Genomic DNA, 14,846 nt, shown 5'->3' on the forward strand with positions numbered 1-14,846 from the left:
AGGTTAGATTATTAGTATAAACGTACTTAATAAGTAACTCCCACTTGAATAGCCATCAACCAACATAGAACGTACATCAAAACATCTTATTCTAGCATCCAACGTACATGGAGATCATGGGACTCATGTAACATTTTCAACATATGAATTGTAACCATCAAATTTTGAGACAAGTTTCTAATTTAGTTATCTTAAATTATTTGGGTGTCATTTTAAGTTATGACAACATTCTTGGAGGGAATGCAATTCAGGATGTAAGCTGCAGTCTCTACTACAAAATCCCAAAACGAGTTCGGTAAGGAAGCGTAACTCATCATTGACCGAACCATTTCCAACAGTGTAACAATCCGACCTCCTAGGATTCAAGTTAGGCCGTTACTAAACACATGCAGCATGGAACTTAAAACGACATCTTTTTATAGTGAAATGAATGCTAAATAAATAAGGTCAATATAAAAAATCTTCATTAAATTCAAATATTAAAAATAGACAATAAGGTACCCATAAATTATAAATGATAATAAATAGGTCTGAAAATAAATCTTAATAGTAAGTTTTAAACATCAAAACTGAAAGTTGAAAAAAAAATGTAAGAATCTAAACATCATGAGCGGAAGCATAAAACTGGTCCCCAGTGGACCGTTCAAGGATTCCTTTTGTCATTCGCCAGTGCGTCTTTGTCCTTACCTGAAACATAAACATGAGAAAGGGTGAGTATAAAATACTTAGTAAGTAACCCCCTACTAGGGTCAAGCTAAGCATTTATGTCCAATAAATGCAACATTTATTGAAACTCTCTACTAGTGGGACCTGAAGATTTTTCCCTTGAATGACTCACTTTTTTTCCCTTTCCCCTAGAGTGCACCTCTTACGTACACTCTAGGTCCTCTCTATGATAGTAGAGACGTGTACCTCTTTCATACACATAACCCACTGAATGTGTACCATTTATGTACAAATGGTTATGCATACACCTCTTTCGTATACATATAACCCACTTAATGTGTACCTCTTACGTACACATGGTTATGCATACACCTCTTTTGTATACACATAACCCACTTAATGTGTATCTCTTTCGTACACATGGTTATGTATACACCTACATAACCCACTGGCCTTTTTTGTAAACTCCAGATCTTCTCTATGAATGTAGGGATGCATACCTCTTTCGTACACATGGTTATGTTTACACCTCTTTCGTATACATATAACCCACTGAGCGTACACCTCTTACGTACACCCCCAGTACCCTTTAGGTATGTATCACTTTCATACACACCAACCCTAATACATCTCTTTCATGTACTAGTGCCTTCGGGCATGCATCACTTTCATGCAGCCACATAGTCTGGAAAGGAAAAGAGATTGCATCTAACTTCATATTACATATAACATTCACTTAATCCTGAGTCCTCTAAAATCTCCTCATCAACTTCATGTTAATTAACCTCAACATACGTATTTAATCTAGTTTTAAATGGATCAACTGTAGCACATCACTTTCATGCACTAAATCATGTAAACAATAAAGTATTCGGGATTTCATAATATATCGTACGGTCTACATATTCTCATAATATATCGCATAACTATATAGATCAACAAATGTCTAATCCTCATCTAGCTTTAAGACATTCTAGTAGGAGTGCCACTTAACTCATAATTTAAGGATCATGCTCAATCATCATTTTAATATAACTCATAAAATTCTAAATCAAGCTCATATATAATCATATTTAGATATATTACCACATGCTCATATATTCTTCCTAAACAGTCCATTCAACCTCAAAATAATCAAAATTATCCTAAAAAACAGTTGCAGAATCCTCAATATTAAATCTACAGTTTATGGCGGTTCCAGCAGTAAGATTACTTACCTCGAAGAAAAATTCAGATATTTTATTCGACCAATTAAACTCTTGGAAACCTTGAAGAAAAACCTAAAATAGAAATTACCGAGCTTAATTTAGCAACCATGATCCAAAGTAATGAATCCTCACAATTCAAATCAATCCTTTAGAGTCTAGATTCAATTAACCCAAAATCTAATGAGTATTCCAAGACCAAACATAAGAAACTCTTAATCGTTCAAAATAATTTAAATCTTACCCAAAACACAATCTATCTCCAGAATCCTGCGGAAATCAAAGGGACGACAGTGATGACTCGAGGCTAAGTTTGAACGGCAGCCAGACACGATGACGGACTAGTGGCAGTCGGTGTCGGTGACTAACCCGACGAGGAGCGATCGAAACCTTCAGGTGAGGCGGCACGACGTCATCTAGAGCTTACGTGAACGGCTGTGGCGGTTGGAGGTGCATGGCGACTGGCGAGGCGTGCGACGGCTAGGGGTGTGGCAGGGAGAGAGTTTCGAGAGGGGGGAGGGTCGCGTGAGGTAAAGGGAAAGGAAGGGCAGGGTTTTAATTTAAGAAAAGAAAAAGAAATAAAAATATTTTAATATAATAAAATTAAAGTTTATTTTATTTTGTTCCTTGTATTTTATTCCTTTTTACTTATTTTTCTTTTTCCTTTCCTTCAATACCAAAGATATATATTACTATACATATATTTTTAAAATTCTTTCCTTCTTCTTTTCAAATTTCAAAATCAAAATTAAAAAAATTCGACATTAAACTAAAAATAAAATTAATCTGGCATAAAACTAAAATTTTCCTTTAAACAAACTGAATTTCAAAATTAACAAAAAAATGTCCTCAATTATTACAAAAACGGTGAATTAAATAATAAAAAAATTCGGAATGTTACAAACATGTTTTGATTTCTCTTCTCCGATACACCATTATGTTGAGGTGTACCAGGTGCTGAGAGTTGGGAAACGATTCCATGTTTTATCATATAGTTCTGGAACTCAGAATCCAAAAATTCTCCACTCGATCAGATCGAAGCGTTTTAGTCGTTTTACTTAATGCGTTTTCAACTTCAGCCTTGAACTCTTTAAACTTTTCAAAGGACTCAGACTCGTACCTATACCTTGAATAATCATCAGTAAAAGTGATGAAGTATTCATAGCTTCCCCTGACTCGCACATTCATCGGACCACAAAGGTCTGAATGCACTAACTCTAGAGGCTCTTTGGCCCTATAACCTTTTCCAGTAAAAGGTCTTTTGGTCATTTTTTCTTTAAGGCATGACTCACACATAGGTAAAGAATTTTCTTCTAATTCATTTAGAAGTCCATTCTTCACCAACTTCTTAATCCTCTTGAGATTAATGTGCCTTACACGTAGGTGCCAAAGTTGGCCATTTTCTTTAGGCGAAACTTTAAGTCTTTTGTTTTGAGTTACGACAGATTTAAACATCTCTATGTTATAGAGGGAATTTGTTGCTAACGACCTTAGCACATACAAATTGTTTTCTAGTTGAGCCGAACATATATCAATACCATTTTTCATAATAAACACTTTATCAATATAAAAATGTATTGAATAATTACATTCAAGCAACGACTTTACAGAAATTAAGTTCCTCCTTAACTTGGGAACAATATATACATTATTTAGAATGATAAACCTATTCTGTAAAGTCAATCGGAGACCTCCTACTGCCACAGCTGAGACGACGTGCCCAGTTCCAACTCCCATCGTTGATGCGTGGAAAATGGAGAATAAATATGCGTGCATCTTATGATATGCGTTGATCTCCATGCGTCGATGGTCATGCGTTGGACTGAGATATGCAATACGCGTTAAGAATATATGTGATGATCATGCATTCTTGCCACAAGTTTTCTTGCTCTCTCGCCAAGTATAATGAGAACGCAAGTTTCTCAGGGTGATCCGAGGTCGAACTCAGGGACTTGTTACTAAATGTTGCAAAGTAATGTGTTTGCGGCGAAGAATAAAAGAATAATGAAGTTAAAAGACTATGCGCTACTCCTACTCCTAACTAAACAGATTAAGTAATGGAAGTATGACTATGAGAGTTGGTAGAGATGCGACAACTGTTAACGCGTAATAAGATGCATGGAAAAATAGATAAAATGGTGGAGGGGATAACTTCACCTCATCATTAAGCTTAATCGCAAGGGTAACCCTAACCAACACAAGTTATGCGATCATGCTATACACAAATATACGCACGCGATGCATATGCAAAAATGTCGATAGAACTTATCTCTAAGTTTCTATTCTTGCTTATGTGCACATAAGACAAGATGACCGCATACCACCATATCTTATTTCTAGGGCACATGCGATGTGTAAATAGCACATAGAACTAATGTCCAAGTTTCTACTTCTTGTTTATGTGATTCTAATCCACTCTCTCAAGCCTAGATTCTATCTTTAGATTACTCTCTCAAGTATGTCCAAAGGGTGAGTGATGTATACATAAGACAAGATGATCACATAAAGCATGGTTGACATAAGATTATTCCTATCTCTAGGAACACTGCTTACTTTGTCTAATGTGTTCCACTACTACTTACCCTCTCGGGCAGTTAGTCGTCGCTGATTAGCTCATAGACAAGCGTTGCTACAGTCTCACACTAAGCAAAGAGGATTTACTCACTATACTCGCGCAACGCACACCTCTCGGTGGTTTGCTACATGCTTCAAATGTCTATGCTGCATGATTAAGTATGCGATACTCTTGCAATCTTACTTAGTTCGTTGCAATGAAAGTATGGGATGATAAAGAAGTTAATGAAGATGGAGTCGAAGGAAATAAAGAGATGCATTGATTACAAAATGTATTAATGTCTTAAGCCAAAATGTAATACAATACAGAGATAAGAAGAGAAGTGGAGGGCTAGATGTAGGCAATCTTTTGCTTCCATCAGATGTGTATCAAGGCTGCCGGTGGTGCCATGGATGGGCGGTGGAGTAGTCTCTCTCGAGATCTATCTCTTACAAAGCTTCAGTTGTCACTCGGAATGGGTGAAGGAATAAAGAACTCTCAAAGGATGTCTTCTCATGCTCTCATCTGTGATCACAAGGATCTTTCTTCAGCCAGAAGCTCGGATGGCTTGAATTTGGACTTTAAGGCTCTATTTATAGAGCTTAATTACCGAAAGCATTGATGGTCCCACTCCAAGTCTCTGCCACTAACAGCGCGATGGACCTGCTCTGAATCTCTGTTACAAACGGCGTGGTGGTGAAATGTCAACATCATCTTTTTTATACTCTCAAGGTATGCATTCATGCTTGGTTTCCGAAGTACTATCGCATTCCACCACCCTTGAGATCACCCTTTTATCATGGTTATTACTATGTAGCTGCAACATCCATGCGATGAACGTACGTGATCACCCTTGCGATGGTCTGGGATTTACCATATGCGATTGGTTCCTGCCATAGCTACAAAAGATAGATGTTTTGTGCAGAATAATGCATAATATTGGGTTAGCCGAGATTTTCAATGCTGATCGACGCAGCTCACTTTTCACATGAATTCTTAGTATAATCACCACATATTCTACTTATTAGTCCTCATAATTCTAAATAAGAGGCTGCAATAACTTGTATTTCTACTAGTTATCACACCCCCAAACTTAGAATCATGTTTGTCCTCAAGCATGCCTTATACTTAGGAAATTCAAACTTCATCCTTTAGCTTTCCTTTTTCGATGACCAAGTTCTCAAAACATAATTCACTTGTACCTCTAACCTTGGCAGCAATACTCTCCTCAACTTTGGCTACTTCTTCAAAGGGATATTTTCTAAGTTTAAATTTGGTAAGCCTTTGTTAAAAAAAACTTTTTACCCTTTCCTAGCAACTTTGCGTTTATCTTTTTACAATGCGTTCATTTCAAACAATTCAAAGCTTTGCGATATATTCTTAAAGTGTAGTGTTGAACCTAGCTAGCTCTTTGTTTTGGCTTGCCCCCACGGGTGTCATGCAGACATCCAACTTCGGTTGCGTGCCATATTCAACTCAACTCTTGCCTTAGCTTAATTTGGGCTTGTGCCAGACAGAGGAGTTGTTCCTATGTGTTGATCTTGGCCACTTACTTTCGTTTTGGCTTACTTGCACAGGTATCATGCAAAGTATCCAACTACAGGTAAGTGCCTTTCACAACTTTAACTCTTATCAGCTTGGGTTTCTCCTTTGCGCTGACAGTGGAGTTTTTGTTACCTTTTTTTTTTGAAGCATCGCAATGTGATGGATGCATTTGCCTGGACCACTGCCACCCCCAAACTTAGAAAGTGGTAGTGCTCTTGCCGAAAAGCTAAAAACAAACTCATTAAGAATGCAGTAACAAATGTTTGAGCAGAAGTTTACACATGATAAAACTTAGACTGTCAAACCTTGAAGAAGCTATTAAAGTGAGGTGAACCTTGCGGTGTTTAGTTACCGAATGTAGTGAATTATAAGTATCATCATGGATGCTAATTTTTCAACGCAAAGGTAGGCAAGCTGAGAAAAGAGAATTTCAAAAGGATAATGCATAAAAGATAACAAGAAAAGAACCTTCGAGTAGAATAATACTTGTGACCATACTTTAGAATTCATACGGTTATAGCCATGCGTTGAATGATGAAGAGGATTCTTCCATTGAAACTGCGCACCGAGGAGAATTATTATCGCACCTACACGGAGTGTGCGCATACCACATCCAAGAAAGTAGTCGTAAATCCAAAATGACAATAATCAAATAAACAAACTAAACTAGGAAATCAAGGTAAAGATAGAGTAGAAGACGTCCCTAGAGAAATTAGAGTGTAGCTGATGCGTGGTTAATGCGATGAAATAATGGTGTAAACTGCGGTGGTGGTGTATGCATTGTGCATGCAAGTTTTCTTAGCAAGATCCAAGTATAAATCCTACTAAGTTGCCTGGTAAGCCCAGAGTCGAACACAGAGACTATGGAAACAGTATGCGATGGTAATTTCAGATCTTTTTGCGGTGATAAATAAAACAATGCGTTGGTTGGTATGTTGTTTAAGGTATAAAGTCTATACAGTGGAATTGAGAAAAGAGTCAATAACAATGAAAGTAGTATGCGGGGGAACGGGTTGAGAAGGTATTTAGCTAGCACTTCCTGAGATTGTGTTCAAGCTATGTGATCACGCTATACACATACAACGACAATTCATCTTCCAATGCAAATGCTACAGTTCCTAGTTTTAGGACGCATGCAATATATGCGATGATGTCTATAGAACTTATTCCTAAGTCTCTATTTCTTGCCTATGTGATGATGAATGATGCAAACAAGTACAAGGTGACCGCATACCATCATATCCTATCTCTAGGGTGCATACGATGTGTTAATAGCAAATAGAACTTATTCCTAAGTTTCTATCTCTTGATTATGCGATTCTAATATGACTTTTCCAAGCCTAGATTCTATCCTCAGACCACCCTCCCGAGCATCTTTAAAGGACGAATGATGCGTACATAATACAAAATGATCGCATAAAGTGAAGATCTCAGGTTATGCTAGCTAAGTGCTTCTCAACCCATTCGATAGTTTAGTTACTCATTCGTATTATAAAGAGAGTGGACAAATATAAAGATGCAATTTCCATTTTATAAATAAGACCAGAATATAAAAGGACAATGGAAAATAAGGATAGAGCGCTTGGTGGCAATATCTTGCTTCCCAAGGCTTTTACACTGAGTTTTCTCTATTCTGCCTAAAAGATGTTCTTGCTTTAGCAAGAGTCGGCCCTCTCCCTGTTCTCAACGCTCTCCGGCACTCTTCCGAGTTAACCAAGACGATCTTTCGACGTCTTCTCTCTTCACTTGCCTCCGCCTTCTAAGTATAAAGAAACTATAAACAAAGTCTAACTATATTCTGTGTGGTGAACTTTCTATATAGCTCAGCTGGAATAAAACCAAACTCCTTTAACGAAGGTGGCCTTCGGTATTTATAGAGCTTAAGGGTGAATAACTTTTTCTCTCAAATGATTGCACTGATGGGATGTTATTAATTCTCTGTTTGATGCGCCGAATAATTGTCACCGAAAAGTTGAGTGTACTTTCTATAGTGTGTCGTTAAGGGCTTGTCAACTAAATTCGGATTCGACCATCATCAGCTTTTTGTCCCATCGTGATTTATTAAGCTTTCACCTTGATGCGCCGGCTCTATGTGGCCACCTTCTTGAGCATATTTTTGCGAATGCATATGATCGCATAGCCTTGCGGTCGTAGTCTCTTAATGCGCTCGGATGCTAAATTCTTTGGATCGCAATTTCGCCTTGTGCCAACGCATTTTCCTGCACAAAATACATAAGTTAGCTGCTTTAATGCGATGGACGCATGCGATCGCAATGTTCTAAACTTAATTCTTTTGGACGCTATTTTATATATTTTTACCGTCGCAATCCTTTATTGTTTTATATCTTTGCACTGTAATAACGTGCATTTCTACCCGTTATCACAACCCCAAATTTAAAACAATGCTTGTCCTCAAGCATAAACTAAAGATTTTCTCTAGAAAGTCAGCTGCTTTCTCCTTTCCTAGATTTCTCGAGGTGCCTTATTCAAATCCTATGTACCAAAATCTCCTTAATTCCTATTCAGGTCTTTTCTTGAAATATTTCTAAAATTTAGGGACCGCAAGTTTAACCTTCAAAAGGACTTTACTTGTTTCCAGGGCATCACATGATTTATTTCATAAAAAAACTTTTTTCAACAGGGGTGTTTTCAAATAATTTTTATCCTTGCGTAGTTTAGATATTTTTTCTATGACCTTGCACTGATCCAAGTGCCTAGCCTTCATTTTGGCTTGCCCCCACGGGTGTCATGCGAGCATCCAACTACGATCAAGGCGTTCTTTCTCAGTTTAAACTCATGCCCACTTGGCAGCGGAGTTGCGACCATTTTATTTATGCGTTGATCATGATTCCTACCTTCGTTTTGGCTTGCCCCCACGGGTGTCATGCGGACATCCAACTACGAGTAGGATCCGATCGCAACGTTATGATATTATTTTTTGAATGCTTAAAATAGCAAGGCTGAAAATAAATATCGCACCCTCAAATTTAAACGCAACAATGTTCTCATTGCTGAAAGATTGAAAGAATTCATGCGATGCTCTTAGGAAGTTTCGTAAAAGTCAGTTTGAAGAAAGCTGGTGGACCACTAACTTCTAGAAATATTTCATGAGTTGACTGTCCTAAAATTAAGTTGACACTAATACATATGATGAAAAATAGAGGCATGCATGTCATCATTGAAATCATAATTGGCAAAGAGAAATAATGCGATGACTTACTAAATTAATCAATGTGTAATGATTGCGCCGACTAAAGAGGATGCGATGATAAAATTATCAAAGTTAAAATGTGATGCGAAAGTGAAAAATTTGGAATAGACAAAGTCAAGGAAAGATACAACCCCCAAATTTTCTCTGTCACCCGCATTATTTGTGATCGCATACTTCTTTGCGGCGAACTGCTTTTTTTATTGTGGTGGCGAAATAAACTAGTTGCATCTTTCGTGTAGCTCCTCCGCAATCGTTCACCACGATCGTTACAAAGAAAACATCGAGAAGGTCAAATAAAAGACAGAGTTAGCAAAAACATATATACATTTTTAGTTCGAACAAGGAGTAAAAAAAGACAAGTAAATGGTAATAGATATAAAAGAAGGGTAGTGTGAGTTCATTAATCAATGGTAGGAAAAGGATACTCCAAAAGATTTGTGCCCCTGATGATTTTCTGTCGCATAATAATGCAGGGACCGCTCGATTTTTCTTCATTTAGGATTTCTTAGGTCTATGAAGGTATTTTCCCGATGAAAATCACCTCCGCGATATATCTTTTGCCCGTTAAGCTTGAATGCGCGGGTCCCTTCCTCATTAGTCAATTCGACTGCACCATGCGAGAATACTTCTTTGATTATAAAGGGTCTAGACAGCGTGACTTTAATTTACCGAGAAAGAGTCGTAGCCGCAAATTGAATAATAAGACCTTTTGTTCGACGTGGAGATTCTTCTCGCATAGCTGTTTGTCATGCCAACGTTTTGCGTGCTCTTTGTAATTTTTGGCATTCTCGTAAGCTTGTGTTCTTCATTCATCAAGCTCGACCATATGAAGTTTCCTTGCTTCCCTTGCGGCCTTTAAGTCAAAATTAAGCTTTTTCACTACCCACATTGCTTTATGCTCCAGCTCAAGCGGTAAATGACATGCCTTTCCGAACACCAGCACATACAGGGACATGCTTATAAGTGTATTATAGGCGGTCCTCTATGCCCACAAGGCATTGTCCAGCTTCATTTCCCAATCTTTATGTGAAGGTTTTACCACCTTCTCTAATATCAGCTTGATTTCCTTGTTGGACACTTTAGCTTGACCATTTGTTTGTGGATGGTATGCAGTGGCCACTTTATGGAGGATATTGTATTTGAGTAATAAATTGTTGACGATGTGATTAATAAAGTGGGAGCCTTCATCACTTATTATGGCATATGAAGTGCCAAAACGAGGACAATGTTTTTCCTTAAGAACTTGGAGACTATCGCCGTATCGCTTGTGACACACGATACTGCTTCTACCCATTTGGAAACATAATCGACGACCAATAGAATGTATTTGTGACCATTTGATGGTGGAAATGGTCCCATAAAGTCTATACCTTAGACGTCGAACAATTCCAATTCTAAGATGATGTTCATAGGCATCGCATGCTTCCATGAAATGTTTCCCATGCATTGGCACTGGTCGCATTTCATCACATAGTCTCTTGCGTCCTTGAATAATGTTGGCCAAAAATAACCACTTTGTAACACTTTTGCTGCTATGCGTTGGCCTCCAAAGTGTCCTCCATATGACGAGTCATGGCATTGTGATAGTATGCGTTGGTGAGCAACATCTAGTACGCATAAGCGCAAAATCTGGTCTGATCCCCTCTTTTAGAGATTTGACTCATCCTAATAATATGATTTGCATTCATGTCTGAGCTGCCTTCTATGGTGGGCTGTATAGTCTTCAGGAAATTGTTCACAAACCAGAAAATTGAGCACGTCCGTATACCATGGTAATTCTTCAATTTTAAATAGCTGCTAGTCTGGGAAAGTTACGTTCACCTCTGACTGGTTGCGGTCGACTTCTTGATTTGCTAATCTTGACAAATGATCCGCAACCTGGTTCTCCGACCCCTTGCGATCAATAATTTCCATGTTGAATTCTTGAAGGAGAAGAACCCATAGAATCAATCTCGACTTCGCATCCTTCTTTGTCATCAAATATTTTATCGCCGAGTGGTCAGTGTGAACAATTACTTTAGTTCCCAGCAAGTAAGCTCTGAGTTTTTCCAATGCAAATATCACCGCAAGCAATTCTTTTTCTATGGTCGTGTAATTTGTTTGAGCAGGGTTCAAGGTTTTACTCGCATATGCGATGGGGTGTAGCATTGTTTTCTTCTTTTGTGCCAGCACCGGCCCCATAGTCATAACCGCTTGCAATCGCAAATTAATTCATAGGGCCTGTGTTCAGTTCGGTGGATCAACACAGGTGCAGTTGTTATAGAGTTCTTAGTATCTTGAATGCGTTGAGGCATTGGTCATCAAAGTCAAACGCCTTTCTGCCTTAAGCAACACACTCAATGGTCCGTGCAATCTTTTGAAAAAGTCTTTCACAAAACGCTATAAAAGCCAGCATGTCCTAAGAAGCTCTTGACAGCCTTCACATTCGCCTGGAGGTGGAAGCTTTTTCAATCGCCTCAATCTTCGCCTTGTCCACCTCTAGCCCATCCTTGGAGACTTTGTGCCCAAGCACAATACCTTCCTTCAGCCATGAAGTGGCATTTCTCCCAGTTTAAGCACAAGGTTCGTCTTTCACATCTTTTCAGTATCTTCTCCAAATTGTAGAGACAAACTTCATAATGTTTGCCTATAACCAACGAATTCATCCATGAAAATTTTCTATAGAATCTCAAGATATTTAGAAAAGATGGCCGTCATATAACTCTGGAAAGTGCTCGCGCATTACATAGGCCGAATGGCATGCGTCAAAAAGCAAAATGTTCCATAGAGGCAGGTGAATGTGGTTTCTTTTGATCCTCAGGAGCGATCAATGATCTGGTTGTAGCCGGCATATCATCCAAGAAGCAATAGAATATCATTTCCTGCTCGACGGTCTAGCATCTGGTCGATAAAAGGCAAAGGGAAATGATCCTTTCTTTATTGCTGTATTCAGTTTGTGGTAGTCCATGCAAATTCTGCTTGTCAATTGACGGTCTTCCATTGGTATCAGTTCATTATTTTCATTTTGGGACTACCGTCATCCCTCATTTCTTCGGCACGCATTGCACGGGGCCGACCCTCGTCTGTCAGTTATTGGAATAGATAATCTCTGCATCTAACCATTTGATTATCTCTTTCTTCACAACCTTCTTCATCGCAGGGTTGAGTCTGCATTGATGTTCGATCAATCCTTTCTGATTATCCTCGAGACAAATCCTGTGCATGCAATATGCGGGGCTAATTCCTCTAATGTCTGTTAGCGTCCAGCCAATTGCTTTTATGTGCTTTTTCAGGATGCTCAGCATCGCATTCTCTTGATCTTCATTAAATGCAGAGGAAATTATTACTGGAAGCGTTTCATTCTGCCCCAGAAAAGCATACTTCAGGTGGTTGGGAGGGGTTTCAGCTCTACTATCGGTGGTTGTTCCAAGGATGGTTTTGGTGTTTTTTTTTTCTTCATTCATTGTCAGCTTGTCTTCTTCCTTGTATGCGATCATCTTGTCTTCTTTGGTTATTATTTCTGTGATTGCATTGCAGGCTACTATGGATGCGGTCGCATCCTCATCTTCATTTTCATCTTCAGACTTTTTTTCTTCATTCAAACTTGGTTCATCATCAGATTCAGCGAGGTCTTCTTCTTCTAGGTATTTCATGGCTCTAATAATATCAAACCTGAGCTTCTGTCCATTCACGCTCAGTGTGATCTCCCATTTGTACACATCAATCTGAGCGCGACCAGTGGATAAAAATGGTCACCCCAGTATGATGAGTACATCCTTGTCCGCTTCATAATTCAGGATGATGAAGTCTGCCGGTAATATAAATTTGTCAATCGTGACTAAGACATCCTTCACCCTCCCTTCTGGATGCACAGGGGATTTATCAGCTGACTGGAGAGTCACCGTCGTGGGCATCAATTGCCCCACATTCAGCTGCTTAAAGATTGAAAAGGGCATCGAGTTGATGCTGGCCCCGAGATCGCAAAGCGCTTGACCAATGTATAACCCTCCAATTGAGCAGGGTATTGTGAAACTTCCGGGGTCGCGCATTTTTGGTGGAATTATGGATTTTGCACTTTGCGTTAGTGCCACCGTTGCGAACTTACCAGTGCTTCTTTTCTTCATCACCATATCCTTAAGAAAGTTTGCATACTTCGACATCTATTCAATCGCTTCAGTGAAAGGAATGTTGATATGCAACTGTTTCAGTATGTCCATGAAGCGTTGATACTACACTTCATCATTTTTCTTCTTTTTAAGTCTCTGGGGGAATGGTGGCAGCTGTATTTTCACGGTTCCCTATTCTTTTGGCTTTGAACTGGACGCAATCTTCGGTTCCATCGCCTCATTTTCTTCAGTTTTTTCTTGAGTCAACGGGTTCTGCGGTTCTATCGCAATTGAAGCAGTCCTACTCGGCTCCTTTTTCTTCTCTGCCACAGTCTTTCCGCTTCGTAACGTCACAAGTTGACATTGCTTCTTTCTCGTACTCCCTGGGTTGTGCGGGAGCTCTGTTGAACTCGGCAGTGCCCCTTGCGGTCTACTCTTGAGTTCGCCCGCAATCTGTCTTATCTAAATTTCAAGATTGCAGATGGACGTCGCTTGATTCTAAAGCACTGTTTCATTATTCTCAATATATTGCTTCAGTAAACTCTCCAAAGATGAAGATTGCGGCGCCTGCGAACTGCTGGCTTGATTTTGCATTTGACCATTTGTTTGTGGGAAAAATCTTGGTGGCCCTACTTTTTGCGCTAGTGATTGAAAATTTTATTGTTGATTTTTTCATGTGAAGTTGGGGTAGTTTCTCCACCCAGGGTTGTACGTATTGGAAAATGGATTATTCTTCACAAAATAGACAGACTGAGGGTTCCTCGAACACTCTTCCATTGGATGGCCTTCACCGCAAGTAGCACAACTTACACTTACTTGGTCAATTGCGTTGGCCTGCCCCCTTTGCATTTCTGGGCTACTGATTGCGATTCCTTGTATCAAATTCATCATCGCAGTCATTTGGTTTTGAAGGGATGCGATGACCCCATTATTTGCATCATTGTCTTTGATCCTCAATTATTGATTGCTTTCTCTCCAGTCTTCGTGATTTTTTGAAATGTGATCAAGTATGTTCTTAGCCTCATCGTAGGTTTTATCAAGCAGACCTCCAACTGCTGCCGCATTGGCAACCGTCTGCGATGCAGGGTTCAAACCGTGGAAGAAAATTTCCATCTGTAAGCAATCTGGTAAGCCATTATGCGGGCAATCTCTTACCAGCCTCTTAAACCTCGCCTAGGCGTCACTGAACGATTCGTCAATATCCTATTCAAAATTAGTGATCAACTTCCTCCTTCTGGCGTTTTTCGTCAAGGGGAAGTACTTCTTTATGAACTTCTCCACTACCTGTTCCCATGATGTAATCTCCCCTGGTTCGAGAGAATAAGCCCATTTCCGTGCCTGGTCACACAACGAAAATGGGAACAATGTTAATCAAACCTATTCAACGGAGATGTTTGGGAACACAAACGTATTGCAAATTTCACTAAAACTCCGGAGGTGAGCGTCCGGATCCTCGCCACGCCTACCGCCAAACTGTTCGGCAGTTTGAATCATCTACAACATCATCGGTTTCATTTCGATCCTTGATCCGTCTAGAGCTGGCCTCATGATTCCTAGTGAGAAATCATAGAGGTTGGGTG

General features: G+C 39.3%; 1 long non-coding RNA gene and 1 other non-coding gene across 2 annotated transcripts; one reads left to right on the forward strand and one right to left on the reverse strand.

Moving 5' to 3' along the window:
- Positions 1-506: 506 nt before the first annotated feature.
- On the reverse strand, positions 507-2,427 carry LOC120088566. The gene is made up of 3 exons (XR_005484963.1): positions 2,116-2,427; positions 1,884-1,946; positions 507-687 (listed from the first exon to the last, which is right to left on the reverse strand). It is a non-coding gene; the product is annotated as an uncharacterized LOC120088566 (long non-coding RNA).
- An 11,968-nt stretch (positions 2,428-14,395) lies between these two features.
- LOC120089625 lies at positions 14,396-14,502 on the forward strand. The gene has a single exon (XR_005485298.1). It is a non-coding gene; the product is annotated as a small nucleolar RNA R71 (small nucleolar RNA).
- Positions 14,503-14,846: the final 344 nt, after the last annotated feature.

This window comes from Benincasa hispida, chromosome 10 (genome assembly GCF_009727055.1).
Source record: "Benincasa hispida cultivar B227 chromosome 10, ASM972705v1, whole genome shotgun sequence".
In the NCBI taxonomy this organism is placed as follows: Eukaryota; Viridiplantae; Streptophyta; class Magnoliopsida; order Cucurbitales; family Cucurbitaceae; genus Benincasa; species Benincasa hispida.